At 55.3% G+C, this 16,961-nt stretch overlaps 1 protein-coding gene across 2 annotated transcripts in view; it reads left to right on the top strand.

The window, feature by feature from the left end:
- HIVEP3 (HIVEP zinc finger 3) overlaps positions 1-16,961 on the top strand; it is a 381,869-nt gene that overhangs the window by 243,317 nt on the left and 121,591 nt on the right. The window contains exon 1 of one of the 2 annotated variants that reach the window (XM_042950181.1): positions 12,529-12,581. The exons of the other annotated variant lie outside the window; for it this stretch is intronic. The gene's annotated coding sequence lies outside the window, so the exon portion shown is untranslated. Of the gene's footprint in view, positions 1-12,528; positions 12,582-16,961 lie in introns of those variants that run through there. 2 annotated transcript variants of the gene reach the window in all.

The raw sequence follows: 16,961 nt of genomic DNA, 5'->3' as shown, positions 1-16,961 counted from the left end.
TCAAGAGCAGAAGAAAGTCATTGAGAAGATTTAAGCGGGAAAGCCTGGAGCCCGTGGGTAGCTGGATTAAAGGCTAGAGTAGAGATTGTTTGGGGTGCCCATGGGAGGGTGGGGTCTGTAAATGAGAAGCCAACAGAAGTCTCACAGGGTCTCCTAGGCTACTCATGCCCAGAACTGCAAGAATTCTGTGTGCTTCAAAATTGGGTACAGAGGCTGGGACCCATGGAAGGTGGGGAGGGTGTCTTTGTTCCAATCGTGTGGGTTAAAGATGAGCTGTTTTATTTACCAGCCCCTCAGGGCTCTTCATCGGTGGGTGCCCACTGGGAGTCTCTTAGAGGTCTGTGTGATTATCAGTGTTTTCCCAACATATTTGACCATGAGAAAGGCTGTGGGGAAGGGCACTCCTCAGAGGTGCTTGAGAAGGGGCTGGATCTGATCCCAATATAAAGCCTCTATCCTGATGCCTGTGGCCAGGCCAGGCCGGGATGAGACTACACACAAGTTAATAGGCCGTTATAAGAAACCCGTCAATGATCAGATCCACCGCAGACTTTTTGGAGAGGTCCTGGGTACCGGACAGGGAGAAAGCTCCCGCCCTCTCTGTCCCCATTCCGATGCCTTCTTCTCCTTTCCTCTCTGGTTCCTGCCCTGAGAATTCTATGTCCTCAGAATATCCCAGCCTCAAAATCAGCGTCCCGAGAGTCCTAGAGAGGCTGTAAGCATGCGTCCCATTGGACAGGATAATGTCACCAGGATAAATAACAGTGTGAAGGCCTTTGCTCGTGTCCGGGAAACAATGGCACACGTAAGCAATGGGTACGCCTCCTTCCTCCACCCATTGATTTGTTTAATGATCATTTAACAAACGACAGGCCCTGGCCTGGACGCAGGGGACAGACTCGGTGCCAGTCCTCCTGACATTGGGCTGAGCTTATATCTGGGTGGCATTTAATTCTGCTGACAAGCCTGCTTCTGGTTAAGCCAGGGCCACCTTTGGGGAGGTAGGGGGGGTGGGGCGGCTGGTGTCAGAGGGGCCTGGTTCCAAATGCAGCTGTTTGCTCCCGGGAATGTGCCATGCGCTGTGTGCATGTGGATTTCCTTCTCTGCATATGACAAGTGACACTACCTTCTGCAAGGCTAGGTGAGCGGTCAGGGAGGTCCCATGTCCCTGGAACCCAGCACGTTCTCACCTTCTGTCTTCCCTACTAGGATTGGACCAGGCAATTTCTGATAGTTTAACTTTTCCCAAACTAAACATTTATATACCCCCTCCCCCAACACAATGCCACATGCAACTTAGAGTCACAATCCAACCTGATTTACTTGTATGTAGGGAGTCCTCAGAAACACCCTGCCAGATAAACCTTCAACTTTGAGGAGCTAACAGAGCCTTTTTATTTTTTTATTTTATGTTATTATTATTATTATTATTATTATTATTATTATTTATGCTCAGTTAAACTGGATACGGGCTCGTATTTTAGGTTTGCTTCAAGCAGTGAAGTATAGTGAGAGCAGCCCCGGGTGAGTGAGTGACAAGGAAATCCAGGCTGTGGTCTGGTTCCTTGCCTGCTAGCCACCCAGAGCACCCAGCCCTTCCGAGCCTCAGTTTCCCCACCTGTGAAGTGAGGGTGACAACCTTTCCCTCCCAAGGTTGCCGGAAGAACTGAGGGAGGAACAGAAGCAATTAGGAACAGAAAGCACTGTGCCTGAAATGCCTGTCTCCCCGCAGCTTCTCAGCACTTCCCCCTGTCTCCTTCCACCTGCGACCACCCCTCTGGCTTCTGGGAGACCCCAGCCATTCCTGACCCAGCTGTTTGGCTCCAGTTGCCCTGTGGTTAGAGCACCAGGCCTGCTGTTCTGGGAAGTCTCTGTCTCAGGCTGGGTCCCTAGGGAGGGTGCTGAGCCCTGTTTGGTGTGGGGAGAAGACGGGCTGGGGAGGAGAGGGCGGAGGAGGGCCAGCCGGGGGGAAGTTGGGTGAATGCTGTGTCGTGTTTTTCAGATATCTCCGTGTCCGCAAAGCGAGAAACGCGGTCTAGCCTTACATATTTTATATGTGTATGTGTTCCCAGTACATTTCCTTCTAATTTTTAAAACCATACGTAACGTCAGGGACATTTAATCCATATGGTTCTGATTCCTTAACACTTAAATCATCCAAATGTTGTTTTGTGGGATCTATTTGCAAATCTCTTTACATAAGCTTTTAACTCCTTCTTTCTCTAGGGCGTCAAGGTATTGAGCGAGGGCTCTCTCCCCCTCCAGGTTTCCCCTACCCACCAAAACTGGCCAGAGGCCTTGACCACCCCTGCTCGGACACCAGCTGTTCGGGGCTGGGCGGAGCCTGGAGAGAGAGGAAGAAAGACAGGCTGGGGTCCATCCCCCAGCTCCACCACTTCCGGGCTGTGTGATCAAACTCTTGATTTCTCACCTGTAGAAAGGGACAAGGGATAAACGTCTTAGCGGGGTGTTAGAGGAATTAAGCAAGGAGATGTAGAAAGCCCATAGCCCAGAGGACTCGTCTTCCACAAAGGGAAACTTCCTGTGCACCACAGGGCAGTGACAAGGCAGGAAGAGGCTGTGGTGGACTGTAGGGTCATTCTCGAGGAATCTTAAGAGGGCATCACCAGGTGGAGAAGTTGAGTCAGAGAAGTGAAAAGGAATCCTGCCTGTGGGACCGGTGACCGAGGCAAGAATGGAACAGTGACCATAGTGGCCAGGAGGGCGTGAATGGCTGATGTCAGGGGGTGCGGGGCCCAGGGCTCGGGTGGGAGTCTGGAGGGGGTGGCTCCCCAGTGCGTCCCGTGTTCGGTACCTGCCCTGCGTGTGCCAGGGAAGCGAAAGAGGACCCCACAGGACCAGGCAGGCCATGGAGAGAGGGGACAAGGAAGGTGGCCCTCCCAGACCTGGCCTTTTCCACTGATAAGAACACCTACCCAGGCTTCAACGTCCAACTCAAAAGGCACCTGCTCTGAGTAGCCTTTCTGGGAAGACTTGTAAACAGCAGGCCCTCCTGTGTGCTTTCCTAGGCTTGGTCTTCCTGGGCTCTACTTATCTGGGATGAATCTTCAGGACCCGTGCTGAGGGCTGGGCACGTGGGGCTGGCTGAGGGGCATTCCTAATCCAAGAGGCCCTCCCGCACCGGTTGAGGCCGACCCACATTGGATCCAGCAGCTTTGTGGGAAGGCAGGGTGGAAAGAAAGATGGCACCCGCAGGAACCCATGGCTGTTGGATGTGAGACGGGAGGCCAGCAAGGGGGATGCAGATGTCCTCCTGGTGCGGCACAGCTCCGAGGTCCGTCCCCGTGGCAGGGGCCCACGGGCCAGCTCTGTTCTGGACACCACCAGTGTCTGTACCCACAGAACAGGATTTGTTTCTCTGGCACTTGCAGACGGAGTGAATCCCAGACAGAGCCGAGTCTCTGGGACGGGAGAGCAGATGCCCAGTCTAAAATTAGGCTGCTGAATGCAACTTCATCTAGGCTGTGGGAACTGATCTGCGTCTTACACCTGCCGTCGTGTAGCAGTGGCAGAGTGGGGCCCCTGCCTGCCTGCAGGGGCTGTGCTGTGATGTGACAGCCAGCCGGGGGTCCAGCACTCTACAGTCTATCTGTAGTGCTTTCCTGATCTTTCTCCAGTTCACTCCTACAAAACCCCTGAAAGCCCCACCACACCCAGGCCTCAAGAGCTGGGTCTTTCTGACTTTGGCACGGAAGGCTTCCCCTAGAAGGTTAAATAACCTGTCCAGTAGCATCCCCACCAGTGAGGGTCCAAGCAGGTCTGGAGCCCAACTCCAAATTCAGGAAGCAAGAAGGCCCCCAGGAATGAGACCGAGAGAAGTTAGTGGGCACCTGGGGGAAGCCGAGGAGGGTGGAAATCAAGGAAGATCTCTTCCTGCCTTTTCTCTGTCTACCGTTCCCTCCTGCACTCAGGTGTCCTTGGACTCTTTCATTGCTTGCCCAAACTAGGCCCTGCTCCCCGAGAAAGCTGTGTATCCTGGAGGCCTGCCTCAGGGGCCAAGCCCACAGCCACCGCCTTCGTTCCTTTCTCCTAAGCTACAGTTCTCACAGTGGCCCCCCAAGGCCCCCAAGTAACACAAGACATGTTCTCACCTCAGGGCCTTTGCTCTGGCTCTTCTCTTTGCCCGTAAGGGTCCTCCCCCAATATCTGCACGACTCCATCCTTCACCTGCTTCTGGCCCTTGCTCACATGCCACCTCCTAGGCCAAGCTCTCTCTAGCCACCCTATTTAAGTCTGTGCCCCGCCTCCCACCCCTGTGTTCCCGAGCCCCTCACTCCGTTCTTCCCGTGTTTTCGGCAGCACATACTTCCGGCTTATTTATTCACTTAGCTATTCACTTATTTATTCTGTTTCTTGTCTCTTGTGTGTCTCTTCCCTCTAGAATGTAAGGTCCGTGGGGCTTTTGTCCATTTTGTTCACTAACATACTGCTACTCTAGGACTCCAGGACAGGACCTGACCTATAGCACATACTCACTGAACGTCTGTTAACAGAATGCGCGTATTGGGGCCAGGTAGAGACAGCTGGGCCCAGGGCAACATCCTTCCTCAGGCCTTCCAGAGGAGAGTCCCCGCTGTCAGGACTGGGGCTGCCTTGGAGATGACAGGGTAAGGGTGTGATTATGCCCCGTACTATATAGGGCTACCCAGATAAGTGTTAAGTATTTATTTGTTCAATCAGCATTATTGAGCCCCTGTTAGGTGCTAGGGGCCCACGGAGGGGTGACAGCTAGTGTCCGTCTTCAGGCGAGTGCGGCCAAATCTAGAAGGCAGCAGATGGGAAATTCAGTCTGGAGAGTTGTGGCACAAATGGGACTCTGGATAAGGAATGTGGGCCCCTCCCGAGGTCCAGGCAATTCGGATGTTAGCCCTCTGTGTGAGGCAGCGTTCTCTACTGAAACAGAACCACCAGGAAGAAGGGCTGAGAACCAGTAAAGCCAATGGTACGAGTCCCAGGCTGTAAGCCAGCAGGCTCGAAACTCAAAAAACAGCTGGCGTTTCAGTCGGAGACCAAAGGCTGGAAAAACAACCCAATGTCCCAGCTTGGTAAGTCAGACTGAAGGGCTCCCCCTTACTTCGCCTTTTTCTTGTATTCGGCTCTTCAGTGGATTGGATGAGGCCCACCCACATGGGGGAGGGCAATGTGCTTGGCTCAGTCTACAGATCTGAATTAATCTCATCCAGAAATACCCTCACAGACACACCCAGAAAAGGGTTTGGCCAAATATCTGAGCATCCTGTGCCCCAGTCGCTCTGACACATACACACATACGTATACTCTGGTACATACGTTGTGGTAAGTACCACTAACCGTCACACCCTCCTCCCCACCCCCTTCACCTGCTGTTGGTCCTTCGTCTCCAAGCTCAGACCCAGCTGCCAAATCCACGCGCCCACCTCTCCCTCCCCAGGTCCCTGGCTCGCTCAGCCTGCCACCCTTGGGGACACTGCGTCATCTCCCAAGCTCCCCTGACCCAACCCTTTCTCAGTGGCGCCCCACCGGGTGCCCCAGGACACTTGCTGGGATTCTCATCCAGTCAGATTGAAGGTGGGATTGAGGGGCAGGCTGCGGGAAATCGGCGGGAAGGCCTGCGGGAGACAGGCCTCAGGGGGCTGGTTTCCAGGATGGAGGGAGCGTGGCTGTGTTAAGTGTCGGGAGTTCCTAGGGGAGCAGTGGGGACCCCCCAGCTATGGGAAGTATGAGAGAAGGCCCTCCAGGTGCTCTTTATGTTGAGCAACTGGTCGGTGCTGAGTACAGACCCTCAGCTCTCCTAACATAGGGAGGCATCAGACACAAATGCTTTATTATTTGTTCGCCAGACACAAATAATACCTATTATAATATGCCAAATGCTCTGCTGATGCACGCAAGGCAAGTTATAGGAACACCGAGATGGAGGCTTTTAATTCTACTGAGGGGGTGGGTTGCTTGGGGAAAAATAAGAAAAACAGCCTACTTGAAGGAGACCCTATAGGATGAGTTTAAGGAAAGTTAATAGGGGAGCTGAAGGGATGGGTGGGGCGGGGGGGAAAGGAAGGGCATTCCAGGTAGAAGGAACAGCATGAGCAAAGGTGTGGAACATGAGAGTTTATCTTGTGTTTGGGGAACTTGGGAGTGATCCTGCTCAGGCCAGGCCCACCTTGCAGGAGGACTTGAAGACTGAAGGATGGAGGTTGGGGTCTCGCCTCCTGCCCTGAGGGGTCGGAAAGGCTGCAGGGGGAGTGAGCCTGAACAGGGCTGGAGCAAGCCCATTTCCAGATTTCTTTATTGTTGTTAGGTGGAGGCTCTAAGAGGTCTCCCTCCTTCCCACATCCATGTCTCTTTCTGGTATGGTCTGCCTCACTTGTGCTGTTCACTGTCACAGTTATTTTCCACATGTGCAAGCCCTCTCTAGAACCAGACTGTCCGATGCACAGGCTCCAACATGCCTCACTGATCTTGCTTTGGGACCTCTTCCCGACCACCCACTGCCCACCCGCCCCCCCTTGCCCTGGGCCGGCCACACGGGCAGTAGCAATCACTATAGGATAAAAGTCACAAGGGGAGAAGGCTTTCAGCCCATCCCAGAATTTCCCTCTCCCCTCTCGCTGCTCCTGAAACCCTTTCTCTTGTCTTACCTGTTACTGTTTGCCTTGTCTTTGTGTTTATGGGTTATGATTAAATTCTTTCCCCTCACTTTAGGAGCTGTTGTCAAAGATTGAGTCTTATGCATCAGAGTCTCCCCCAAAGAGCCTGAGTGGAGGTTGTGGGGCCCCCTTTACTGAGCACCTACTACATGCCAGCTTCTGCTCTTGATACTGAAAATGCGTTTTCTCTTATAATTTCACCAGCTCTCATTTAATCTCTGCAATCCTTTCCTGAGACGTGTCATCCTCCCATCGTATAGCTGTGAAAACTGAGGCTCAGTGGAGTTAAGTGGCTACTAAGTGTCAGTCAGGACCTGCACCCAGACTGTCTTAATCCAAACCTTAGAAGTTGGTGTGCTACTTGCTGTTCCTCCCATTGGCAAGTGCAAAGCCATGTGCAGAGTAAATATTTATTGTTATTGACGATCTTGCAAGTCAGTCCCTGGGCCTGCAGAAAACCTGTTCTCTAGCTGTCAGGGGAGCGTGTGGCTTGACTAATCTTCTGATTTCCTGGAACCAGAGGCCCCACCCCCCCCACCCCACGGGAGTCCCCTGATATGCTGGTGAAGAGCCAGAACCAGGCAGACATAGGACTCAGGCAAGGCCAAGGAGTCAGTCTGAAGTGTAGGAAAGGAAGATGCTTTTGTCATTTGGGGAAACCTAGTCAGTGGACTCGAGGCTGCTTGCCCTCTTATAGTCATTTACTGGATAGGATGGCCAGAGGGGCAGAAGTCTGTCCTCAGCATGCTCTAAACACCTGTGACATTCCTAGCACTAAGATGTGGTTGTGCACAGAGCTGCAGAATTTAAAGACGCAAACAGACAGAGGAATAAAATGACGACATATAGTGGGACACATGCCAAGATAGTCTGTACCAAGTGCTAGAGGTTCATTGAGAAGCAAGCAGCCAATGCCACCTGGGTGGGGGGGGGGGGGGAGCAGGGAGGCCTTCATAAGGGAAGTGGCCTCTGAGCTGACCTGGAAGGCTGAAGGGGAGCTGGCCAAGCAGGTATGAGTGAAGGGAACAGTACAGGGAACTGGATGTGCAAAATGCACGTGGCAGGTTCAGAAACAATGAGCGATTCTATATGGTGGGAACAAAGGGCAGATAGGGGTGGTACAGGGGGAGGGGGGCTTGGACAGGTAAACTGAGGCACACTTATAAATGGCGTTAATACACAGGGTAGTTTAGCCAGGCAGGACCCACCTGACTTTGTCCTAGAGAGTTCCACCTGTGTGGAGAATGGATTGTTAGGCGAGGTGGGCATGGGGCCAGGGAGCAGCCTGCTGTACCTGGGAGATGGTGGTGACTTGGCCTGGGCAGTAGGCATGGAGAAAAACTTCTGGCTTCAGGCATGGGGTGCTGGGGGCCCCCATTAATGAAGGCAAACCCTATGGGAGAAGGATTCTAGGTCGCCACGTGGGAACAAACCACTGCTATTATTGTTTGAGCACCTAGTAGGTAGTAGATACTCTATCAAGGGCTCCAGTGCAGTATCTTTCAAAGCTTCACAGAAGCCCTTGGAGATGAAGAAGTCAAAATCAGCAACACCGTGTAATATGCCTGAGAAAGCATAGAGCTGCGATCCGAACCCAGGTCTATGTAGCTCTGAGGCCCATCTGTTACCCACAGCATCAGGTCAAGGATGACGTACATGCCCCACTGAGTCAGGAAGCTGGAAACTCAGCCCGCAGGCTGGGGAGAGAGGTTGGAGCTGAGTCTTCTGGGACCCCGGGAGGTGGTCTTCATAAGCTGTGAGAGTCCCTAGGTCTCTCGGGACCTAGGTCTCCCTAGGTCCCGGAAGAGGGATGGCAAGTCTCCGGGAGAAGTGAGGACTGAAGTTTCATGTGTACAACTGATCCGTCGAGACAGCACCTACCACATATACACACGAATGCACACAAACACTGCACACGCACAAGTGGTAAGACAACACAAAGCATCTGAGTCCAGAAAATCATAGCCACAGGGGACGGGCGGTGGAGAGGGGATGGCCAGTAATTAAGTGCAAGGCCTAAGCATAAATAACCTGGAGAGCCTACAGGGCGGGTTGCTCAGCCCTCCCTGGAAAGCTTTCCCAAGAACACTGTGGCAGTCCCCGGCTCCTTAGGAACGACAGTGTGTTCCCAAACTATATCTGTAATTTGGTTGTTAGGAGCTGAAAACAAAATTTCACAGAGACACAGCCTCCTAGGTGACAGATCAGATGCCACCCCTGTCCTCTGCTATAATCTCTTCTAGCCTGGGAAGTCTTTACAGTGTGATGTTGGCTTTACAGCAGAACCAAGCCCTGTGTGTGTGTGTGTGTGTGTGTGTGTGTAGCATTTCCATGGAAACAAGCAGTCAGCGATCTAACCTGGGACACCTGGACCACAGCCTCCCTGAATTGTTAGCCCAAGAAGTAGTAGAATGAATCTCATCTCCCACCTTGTGTGTCCCCTGCCCCTCCCCAGGCTTGGCAAATAGCAAGGTAGCATTTAAAAGCAAGATGCCTGGGGAGGATCTATTTACCCGCCAGTGTCCATCCTTGGATGGAGCTCCTAGAACACAGGTTTGTGAGTCGAACGTTCCCATAACAGGGAAGGGGCCTGATTCATCTGTCAGGAATGAAGGAATGTGGGAAGGCCCCAGGGGCCAAGCTGGGAATTTCTCAAGACCTGGCCCAGTTGTATGCTGGGGATGGGCTGATAGGAAGGAACTGGCACCTGGTACCACCTGCCTTCTAACCTGGGGATCCGTCCAGCTACGGGGTGGGACAGGTGCCCCAGACCCCAGAGTAAGTGTGGTGGCTCACAGAGCAGAGTTGGGCTCAGTTGCTAGCCTTGAAGCATCCGGTGCCCTGAGCCCTGAGGCTAGAGTCCTGAAGACCTTCCAGCCTCTGGTGAGAAGTGGCACTAAAATTGGGGTGGGAGCTGAGTCTCAAGGTGCGGAGAGGTAGCTTTGATTGTGGGAGAAGCTGGGTGAAGACTTCCAGGCTGACATTTCCTGGCCTGGAGGCTGGCCACGGATGGATGGGGCCTGTGTGGCTCGCAGGGTAGAGAGCAAGATCTTTGAGGGTTCGGGGGAATCCAGTGTGACTGTATCTGGCACAACTTTCCTTCATCCCTTCTCCTCCACTTTGTGAAGGCCAGCTCAGAACGGTGTGTCTGGGGATTGGGATGAGGACATCCCAGGCTGCCTCGATGGGGCTGCACAGGATGAGTCTGGAGCGGGAAGACGAATCCCAAGCTACAGGAAGTTGGAACAAAGAAGCAGTTCAAGGAAAGAGCTCCGGCAGGGCAGCCGTTCCAGGGGTGAAACCCTGGCCCAGATTCCCAAGCAGCCAATCCAGTCTAGCTGGGAAGCCCACCTTCCACCCCAGCCCCTAGCCTGGACCCCTGGAGCCCCAGCCACAACTCTCTGTTGGATCGTTCTGCCCCTCCCTGTATTTTTGTCTTTCAGTTTGCCCCCAAGATCATTCATTCGGTTAACAAGCATTTGTCAACTTGTCAGTCCTGGCAGGAGAGAAGGAAGTTCCTTGTAGCTCCCAATCTGGAGAGAGGGGAGATCTCTCCCAGCTGACTGCAGTGTGGGGATACAGCTGCATCTCTAGAGACAGGAAGCATTGGGCTGACTACGGCAGCACAGGAAGGTGACTGAATCCACAAGGAGGTTCCCATGGGGCAGGGCCACTCCTCAAAGCTGGGGGAAGGCATCATGGGGCCGGAGCAAGGCTGTCATCTGAGCCTTTGCACGAATGACAAAAAGTCACTCCTAGGGGCATATGAATGATGACAAGATGTCCACTTTCTCCCACAAGAGCTGTTCCCACCAGAAATGGTAAGCAGGACAGTGGGGACAGGGCAGGAGTGGCGTGAGGGGCAGGGACCTGACCCAGGGGGCACCCTGTCCCACCCAATTGCCCTAAACAAGGGAGGGACCCGTATCACGGAGAGCAGGCTCGATTCAGGGTGCAAAGGACAGCAGGAGGACTGGAGACCTCATTTCAGACAGAAGAGAAGTCTGTGCAGAGATCCAAGGAGTGAAAGCTGGTGCCAGGTTGGGGAGCAGGGGGCACTGGGCAAAAGGCACGGAGGGCCTGGAGATGTAGCCGGTCAGTGGGGCCTTACACGCCTGCTCAGGGAAGAGGGGACGAGCCAACTACAGCTGAGATCTGGCCCTGGGAGCTGTTGGAAGATGGAGAACACTGGGGTGGTGGTGGTCAACAGAACAGCGGAGGCGTGGCGGTTGGCCAGCAGGTGTGCAACTGTGCATGTGAGTGTGCGGCCCGTGTCCAGCAGCCGCCCCACCCCCACCGGCACCTAGGAGTGTGGTGCCCTCCATTAAAGTAGTGGTCTGGAAGGGGACTGCTTGCTCTGACCTGGCTTTGGAGGGAGGGTGGAGCCTCTGCAGGAAGCTGTTGTATGGAGAAGGCACAGAAATCCCCAGCGCCACTAGCCCTGTCCTATGGGTCCAGGTGGCCTCTGATCAGACAGAACCCATGCCCTTTGATAGGCAGGGCCTTGAATTTGAGGGTGTTGCTTTGGAGCCAGAGGAAGCCCTCCCTGGTCAGCGTAGTGGTCAGTCACCTTGTGGGTTCTTAAGCTTTCATGACCTGAAGGAGTGCCTTCCTCAGTTGGCACCCTGGGCACTGAGGTTGCCTGGCTCTAGTCCTGACTTTGCTCCCAGTTGCCATAACCTCCTGAAGCTGTTCCCTGCCAGCAGAAGCTAGGCTAGAGTCAGCCAAACCCAGGGTCGGCCCTGGTTCCGCAGAGTTGAACCGGGAGCAAATCACCTGACTTGTCTGAGCCTCAGGGTGCTCAAATACAGATCCTGGCTAGGTCTCCAGTACCCCCACCCCTCGCCATTCTGCTCCCTTGGGAAACAGGCCGGTGGGGGCCTGGGGCAGGGGTGGGGGCGTGCAAGTGCGCTGGGGACTGGCCAAAGCCTGGCCCAGTGGGCTTCAGGTCCCAAGCCCTGGGATCCGGCAGTTTCTGGCAAAGTCAGGCCACTGGGAAGCCCCGGGGTGCCCCCTACCCCCATCCCAGCCCGGAGCCCAGGGAGGCCCTGGCCAGGCCCGCCCCGCCCAGTGCTCGGTAGGGCGTATTCCCGCCTTGGGAGGCGCGGGCTTCCCGGAGCGGGGCTGGCACCGGGGGTGGGGGTGGGGGGAGCTAGGAGGGGAGCGCGCACCTTGGGGACGACGATGGACGCCCGCCCGGCCGGGTGCGGCCGAGGCAGGGCGCCAAGCGGCAGGGCCCGGGCGGCGGCGACCGGGGCTTCCCTGACTGCCCTCCCCGGAGGGCCCGGGAGGAAATGACAGCGCGGGAGCCGGGGCGGGCGCGGAGGGAGGGGCGGCGCCCGGAGTGACACGGCCTGTCACCGAGGCGGCCGCCACGCAGACCCTCCCGCGGCCGCCGCGAGCCGGGGATTCCCCAGGCGCAGACCCTCCGCGGCCGCCGCGGGGCCGCCGCGTCCCGGCCCAGCGGGACCCCGGCCGCGGTGGGGGAGGGGGTGGGGATCCCAGAGCGGCGGACCGCGGGGCCCCGGGCACACGCCGAGGCCGAGCGGGCCGGAGAGGCGCCCCGGGCGGGCGCCGGGGTCTCCCGGGCTGGGCGACAGGAAACTCTGGGGAGTGAATGGAAAGAAGTGGGTGGTCCGGCCCCTGCGACTTCCCCTGACATCACTGCCCAAATAAGGAGCTTCCAAGCGGCCGCGGGGCGGCCCAGAGCCGCGCCCGCCGCCGGCGCCCGCCCGCCAGCCCGCCCCGCGCCCACCCCGCGCCGCGTGGGCCGCCTGCGAGCGCCCGGGGCACCGCCGGGCGGAGCCGAGCCGGGCGGAGCCGAGCGAGCGGGCGCTGCCGAGCCGCGCGGAGGCCGGGCGCGCAGCCCAGCGCAGCCCAGCGCAGCCCCGGCGCAGCCCAGCCCGGAGCAGCGGAGCCGCGGCCGGCCGGCAGGTAAGCAGCGAGCGCCCCGCGCGCCGCGCCCCGCCGCGGCCTGGCCGCCCCGGGGCCCCGCACGGCCGCGCGGGCGAGCAGCCCCGGCCGGGGCCGGCAGCGGGCGGACTGGCGGACGCCGCGCCGGTGGGAGAGGGCTGGGCGCGGGCGCGTGTGCAGGGGCGCGCCGGTGCCAACTCCCGGGACCTCTGGGACTCCTCCGTAGCCCGGGGTTGCCTGGTGCACGCGCTCTCCGCCTGTGTTTCCCAGACGCTACTTCTGTCACCGCCCTGGGGTGACACGAGCGTTCCCGCGTTCACACTTCTCTCGCACACCCGCGCCTGGCACAGCCCCGCTCGCCGTCGGCATGCGCAGCCCCCTGTGCCCCGGGCAGACCCTCACCCCGCCACGCCTCTCAGGCCCGGCGCTGCCTTTCACGGTGGGACACAGCACACCGGCGGGGACTGCTGAAGGGCTTTGGCAGCCCTGGCCACGCTTCCCCCTGGAGGCGGTGGCAGTTTCAGACTGTCACCGCCGACCAGCCTGGTGCTCCTCTGGTATATTGGGAGTGAGTTAAACAACGTAGCTCTGGCTCTTCCCGCCCCCCTTGCAGAATGGCACCTGGCACCGGGGGTGCAGTCTAGGGGGTGCTGTACCTGGCATGGTCGGGAGGGTGTGGTGACTGGCAGGGAGCTACTCCCGGCCTCACAGCATGGGTGTTTCCAGAGCAGCTGCCACTCCGTGGGCATTTCTCTGAGCACCCTCCCCTCTCCTCAACCAATGCAGGGTTCCAGGAGTGGTGGCGGTGGGCAGAACAGGTGCAGATGGTGTCAGCCACCGCTTCTTGCAGGGGGCTCTGTGCAGCGGCTGCGATGGCTTATCTATAAACTATGCAATGTTTTCTTTGACGGTTTGATCAAGGACACGGTGGAAACTGATCCAGTCAAGTTAGGAGTCCGTCACTTAGTGGCTCTGGGCAGATTCTTTAATTTCTTTCAGGCTGCATTTTATCATCTGAAAACTGGGGATGAGGGTCCGCAGAGGAACGTTGTCAGGGAGAATTGAGATCATATAAGCGAGAACGTTTGGTAAATAGAAAGCCCAGTGCACATGCCACTTACCCTGGTTTGGATGATTCTGGGCTGGTATTTGCCATGGCTCTGCTCTGTGATTGAGGGAGATCGAATGCCATTGCTATTCAGTCATCTGCAAGAAAGGGGGCACTAATAAGTGTCCTGTGTGTCTGCTAACAGATTCCCCAAAGTGTGTCCTGTGGAATATTAGCTCTGAAAGCTGCACCGTGAGTAAAGGTTTCCCTGATCCAGTACGTCTGGCAAATTCTGCAAGCTCTCTGTCACCCTTCTGGCCAATCACAATCCACACTGGCAGATTAAAGGTTCTGAGAAGTACTGCAATAAAAGAACCTGTTTAACGTTGTCAAGCCAAGCATTTCCCTAGCTGATCCCCCAGCCCTTTTCAAGTTACACGTGCTTGCTCTCTGAGGAAACAGTGTTTCTGGGGCTACCAGCATTGATGGCGTGGGATTCTGCATTTGCAATCAACTTTGAGAGCCAAAGTCTAATTGCCTTCTTGAATTAACAGTAGGCAGAAGCTCAGAGAGGTTCAGTGGCTCACCTGAGGTCACACAACTGAGCAGTGGCCCAAGATAGTGGTAAAACAGGGACGAGAACCCAGACTCCTCACCTGGTGTCCTCACCCCATTCATTCAGTTACGTCCAGAAGTTGGTAAGTCTCTTCTGGAACCAGTTTTGTCACTTTATGTGGGCACTCTGCAGTGTATATTTGACAGATACAAAGATTTAAATGAGTAATTGATGAATGAACCAAATGAAGATCAGATGGCTACTGTGTGTCATTTGTTTTGGGAACTTTAGCACGTAAAGATGTGGAACCCAGGGCACCTGGGTGGCTCAGTCTGTTAAGCATCAGGCTCTTGATTTTGGCTCCGGTCACGATCTCACGTTCGTGGGTTCAATCCCCACGTCGGGCTCTGCGCTGGCAGTGCAGAGCCTGCTTGGGATTCTCCCTCTCTCCCTCGCTGTCTACTCCTCCCTCTCCCATGCTCTGTCTTTCTCTCTCTCAAAATAAATAAATAAAATATAAAAAAATAAAAAAGATGTGGAACCCATGGTGAAGAGTAATGGTATCAGCGTCATCATACTCACACATCAATTTCTGAACACAAATCCTTCTCTCCCTGCACACAGACATGCTCACGGTCTGGATCACACATATGCCCCACACATCCACACATGCTCCTACATATGCACATGCTCACCTGCTTCTATACACACACACACACACACACACACACACACACTCCTATGCACACACTGTCACACACATGCATCCTGTTATGCTCCAGGCTGCAGCCAGGAGGCACTCATAGCCATAGGCATGTCCCCTTGTCCACACATCTCCAGAACTTGTGGGGGTGCCTGGCATCTGCTTTCCAAGATGGGTACTGAGCTTATATAGGAAGCCCTTGCAGGGCTAGTCCAATGTTTGCATTTCCCCAGCGTTGTTTCATTCCTTCCATCTGCCATACTGATCTCCCCACCTTCTTCTTCTTCTTCTTCTTCTTCTTCTTCTTCTTCTTCTTCTTCTTCTTTTTGGTCAGCTATCATTTGGTCACACATGATGTGACTGATACAGCTCTGGCTTCTGTGTTTGTGTTAACCAACCATCAAAGCTCTGTTAGGGCAAGGACTTCGTGTCATTTGTTTGATTGGAATCCCCAGCTTCTAGCAGAACGCCTGGCACAGAGGAGAGGTTCAATAAGCATTTATTGAATGAGTGAGCGAGCAAACGACTGCTGGCTGCTGGCATGGCTGCGACCCAGGCCAGCATCCAGGGGGATTCGCTCAACACGTTTGCTAAGTGCCTGCTGGGTCCCAGGCACCTTTCTAGGGATTACGGCAATGCAAACCATTTAATCCTCTGTTCCGGGAGCTTACGTTCCAGTGGGAAGAGAGACAATGAATGGTAAGATAACGCTGAATAGTGATACACACCACAAAAGTGTGACTGTTAGGGAGAAATGGAGGAAGCTAAAGATAGGGCCCAAGGAGTCTTCTCGTGAGGAGTTGACATCTATCCCGGGATCTGAATGACGAAGAAGTGACAGGCATGCAAAGATTTGGGGAAAGAGTATCTGAAGCAGAAGGACAGCAGGTACAGAGGCCCTGCAGCGTGAAGGAGCTGGGCTGAGGGCCCGTGGAGAGGCCACACTTGCAGTTCGTTGTTGACCCCCCCAAGCACCGCTGGGAGGGGGCAGTTGCCGGTGTCCGATCTTCATGGTTCAGTCACGAGAGCCAAACTTGGTGTGTGCTGGGCTTTGGGGACAGGGCTGCCTCTGCCGCCTCAGAGGGCTGCCCTCCCGTCTTGTCCGCCCCCACCCCTATAAATGAGGGAAGACTTGGGCTCCGAAGGCCCCTTCCAACTCTGCCATAATAAAAATTTGATGCCCTGTTTGCAGGAGGTTCACAACAATTCAGGTGGTCCATCTGGAGGGATTGTGAATTACTTGCGCTGCTTCCATTATTAATAACCATGATGTCATACATGTGTGTCGTTCCTGGTCGGCTGCAGAGCCCTGTCTCCTGTTATCCCCTCACTCTGTGGGCTAATCTGCCGGTGGGGGGGCGGGAGGGGGTAGGGTCTAGGAAGGAGGGTCTGGGGGGGCGGGAGGGGGTAGGGTCTAGGAAGGAGGGTCTGGTGGAGCGGGAAGAGAGCTTGGTCACTGCCATTACCACCACTGCAGGTTCATTCAAGCCACTCCTCCAGCCCCTGAATCCCTGCTTCCTCAGCTGCACAGCAGGATACAGGAAAACCTACCTCCTGAAGCCCTGGGGTATGAAGTGAGAACCTGCATGTCCAGGGCCTGGCCCATAGTACCTGTTGGCTCCCATTTTACAAATGAGGAAGTCAGAGTTAAGAGAGATTGTGGCTTTTTTGGGGTCCACTTCTGTTATCTTCACTCTTCCCCGCTCAGGGATGATGGGTGCATAGTAGACTCTGAATAGCTATTTTGTTGAATGCGTTTGCCTCAGGTTGCACATCTAGTAAAGGGCATACCCAGGACTCGAACTCAGGCCTTGGGGCTCTAAAGTCCTTTTCGTAAACACCACACTGTTTGGGAGTAGTTGTCGTGGTTAATAAAGACACATCGTTGGACCCCATTTGTGGATGATCAGAATTACTGCTGCTTTCTCGAGCATCCTAGAGTTGTAAGGTCTCCGCTTCTGAGGCACGGTGTTCTTTGTAAACGAGTCCGTGGATTTCATAAGAAACATTTTGGAACCCTCTGGAAGAAGGTGTGGATGTGAGAAAATGCCCTCCTGAGGACCGAGAGCATGGCTCTTAACCAAGGGCAGCCTT

This window comes from Panthera leo, chromosome C1 (genome assembly GCF_018350215.1).
Source record: "Panthera leo isolate Ple1 chromosome C1, P.leo_Ple1_pat1.1, whole genome shotgun sequence".
Lineage (NCBI taxonomy): Eukaryota > Metazoa > Chordata > Mammalia > Carnivora > Felidae > Panthera > Panthera leo.
Note: the sequence above shows the minus strand (reverse complement) of the source record. Positions and strands in the feature narration are given on the sequence as shown.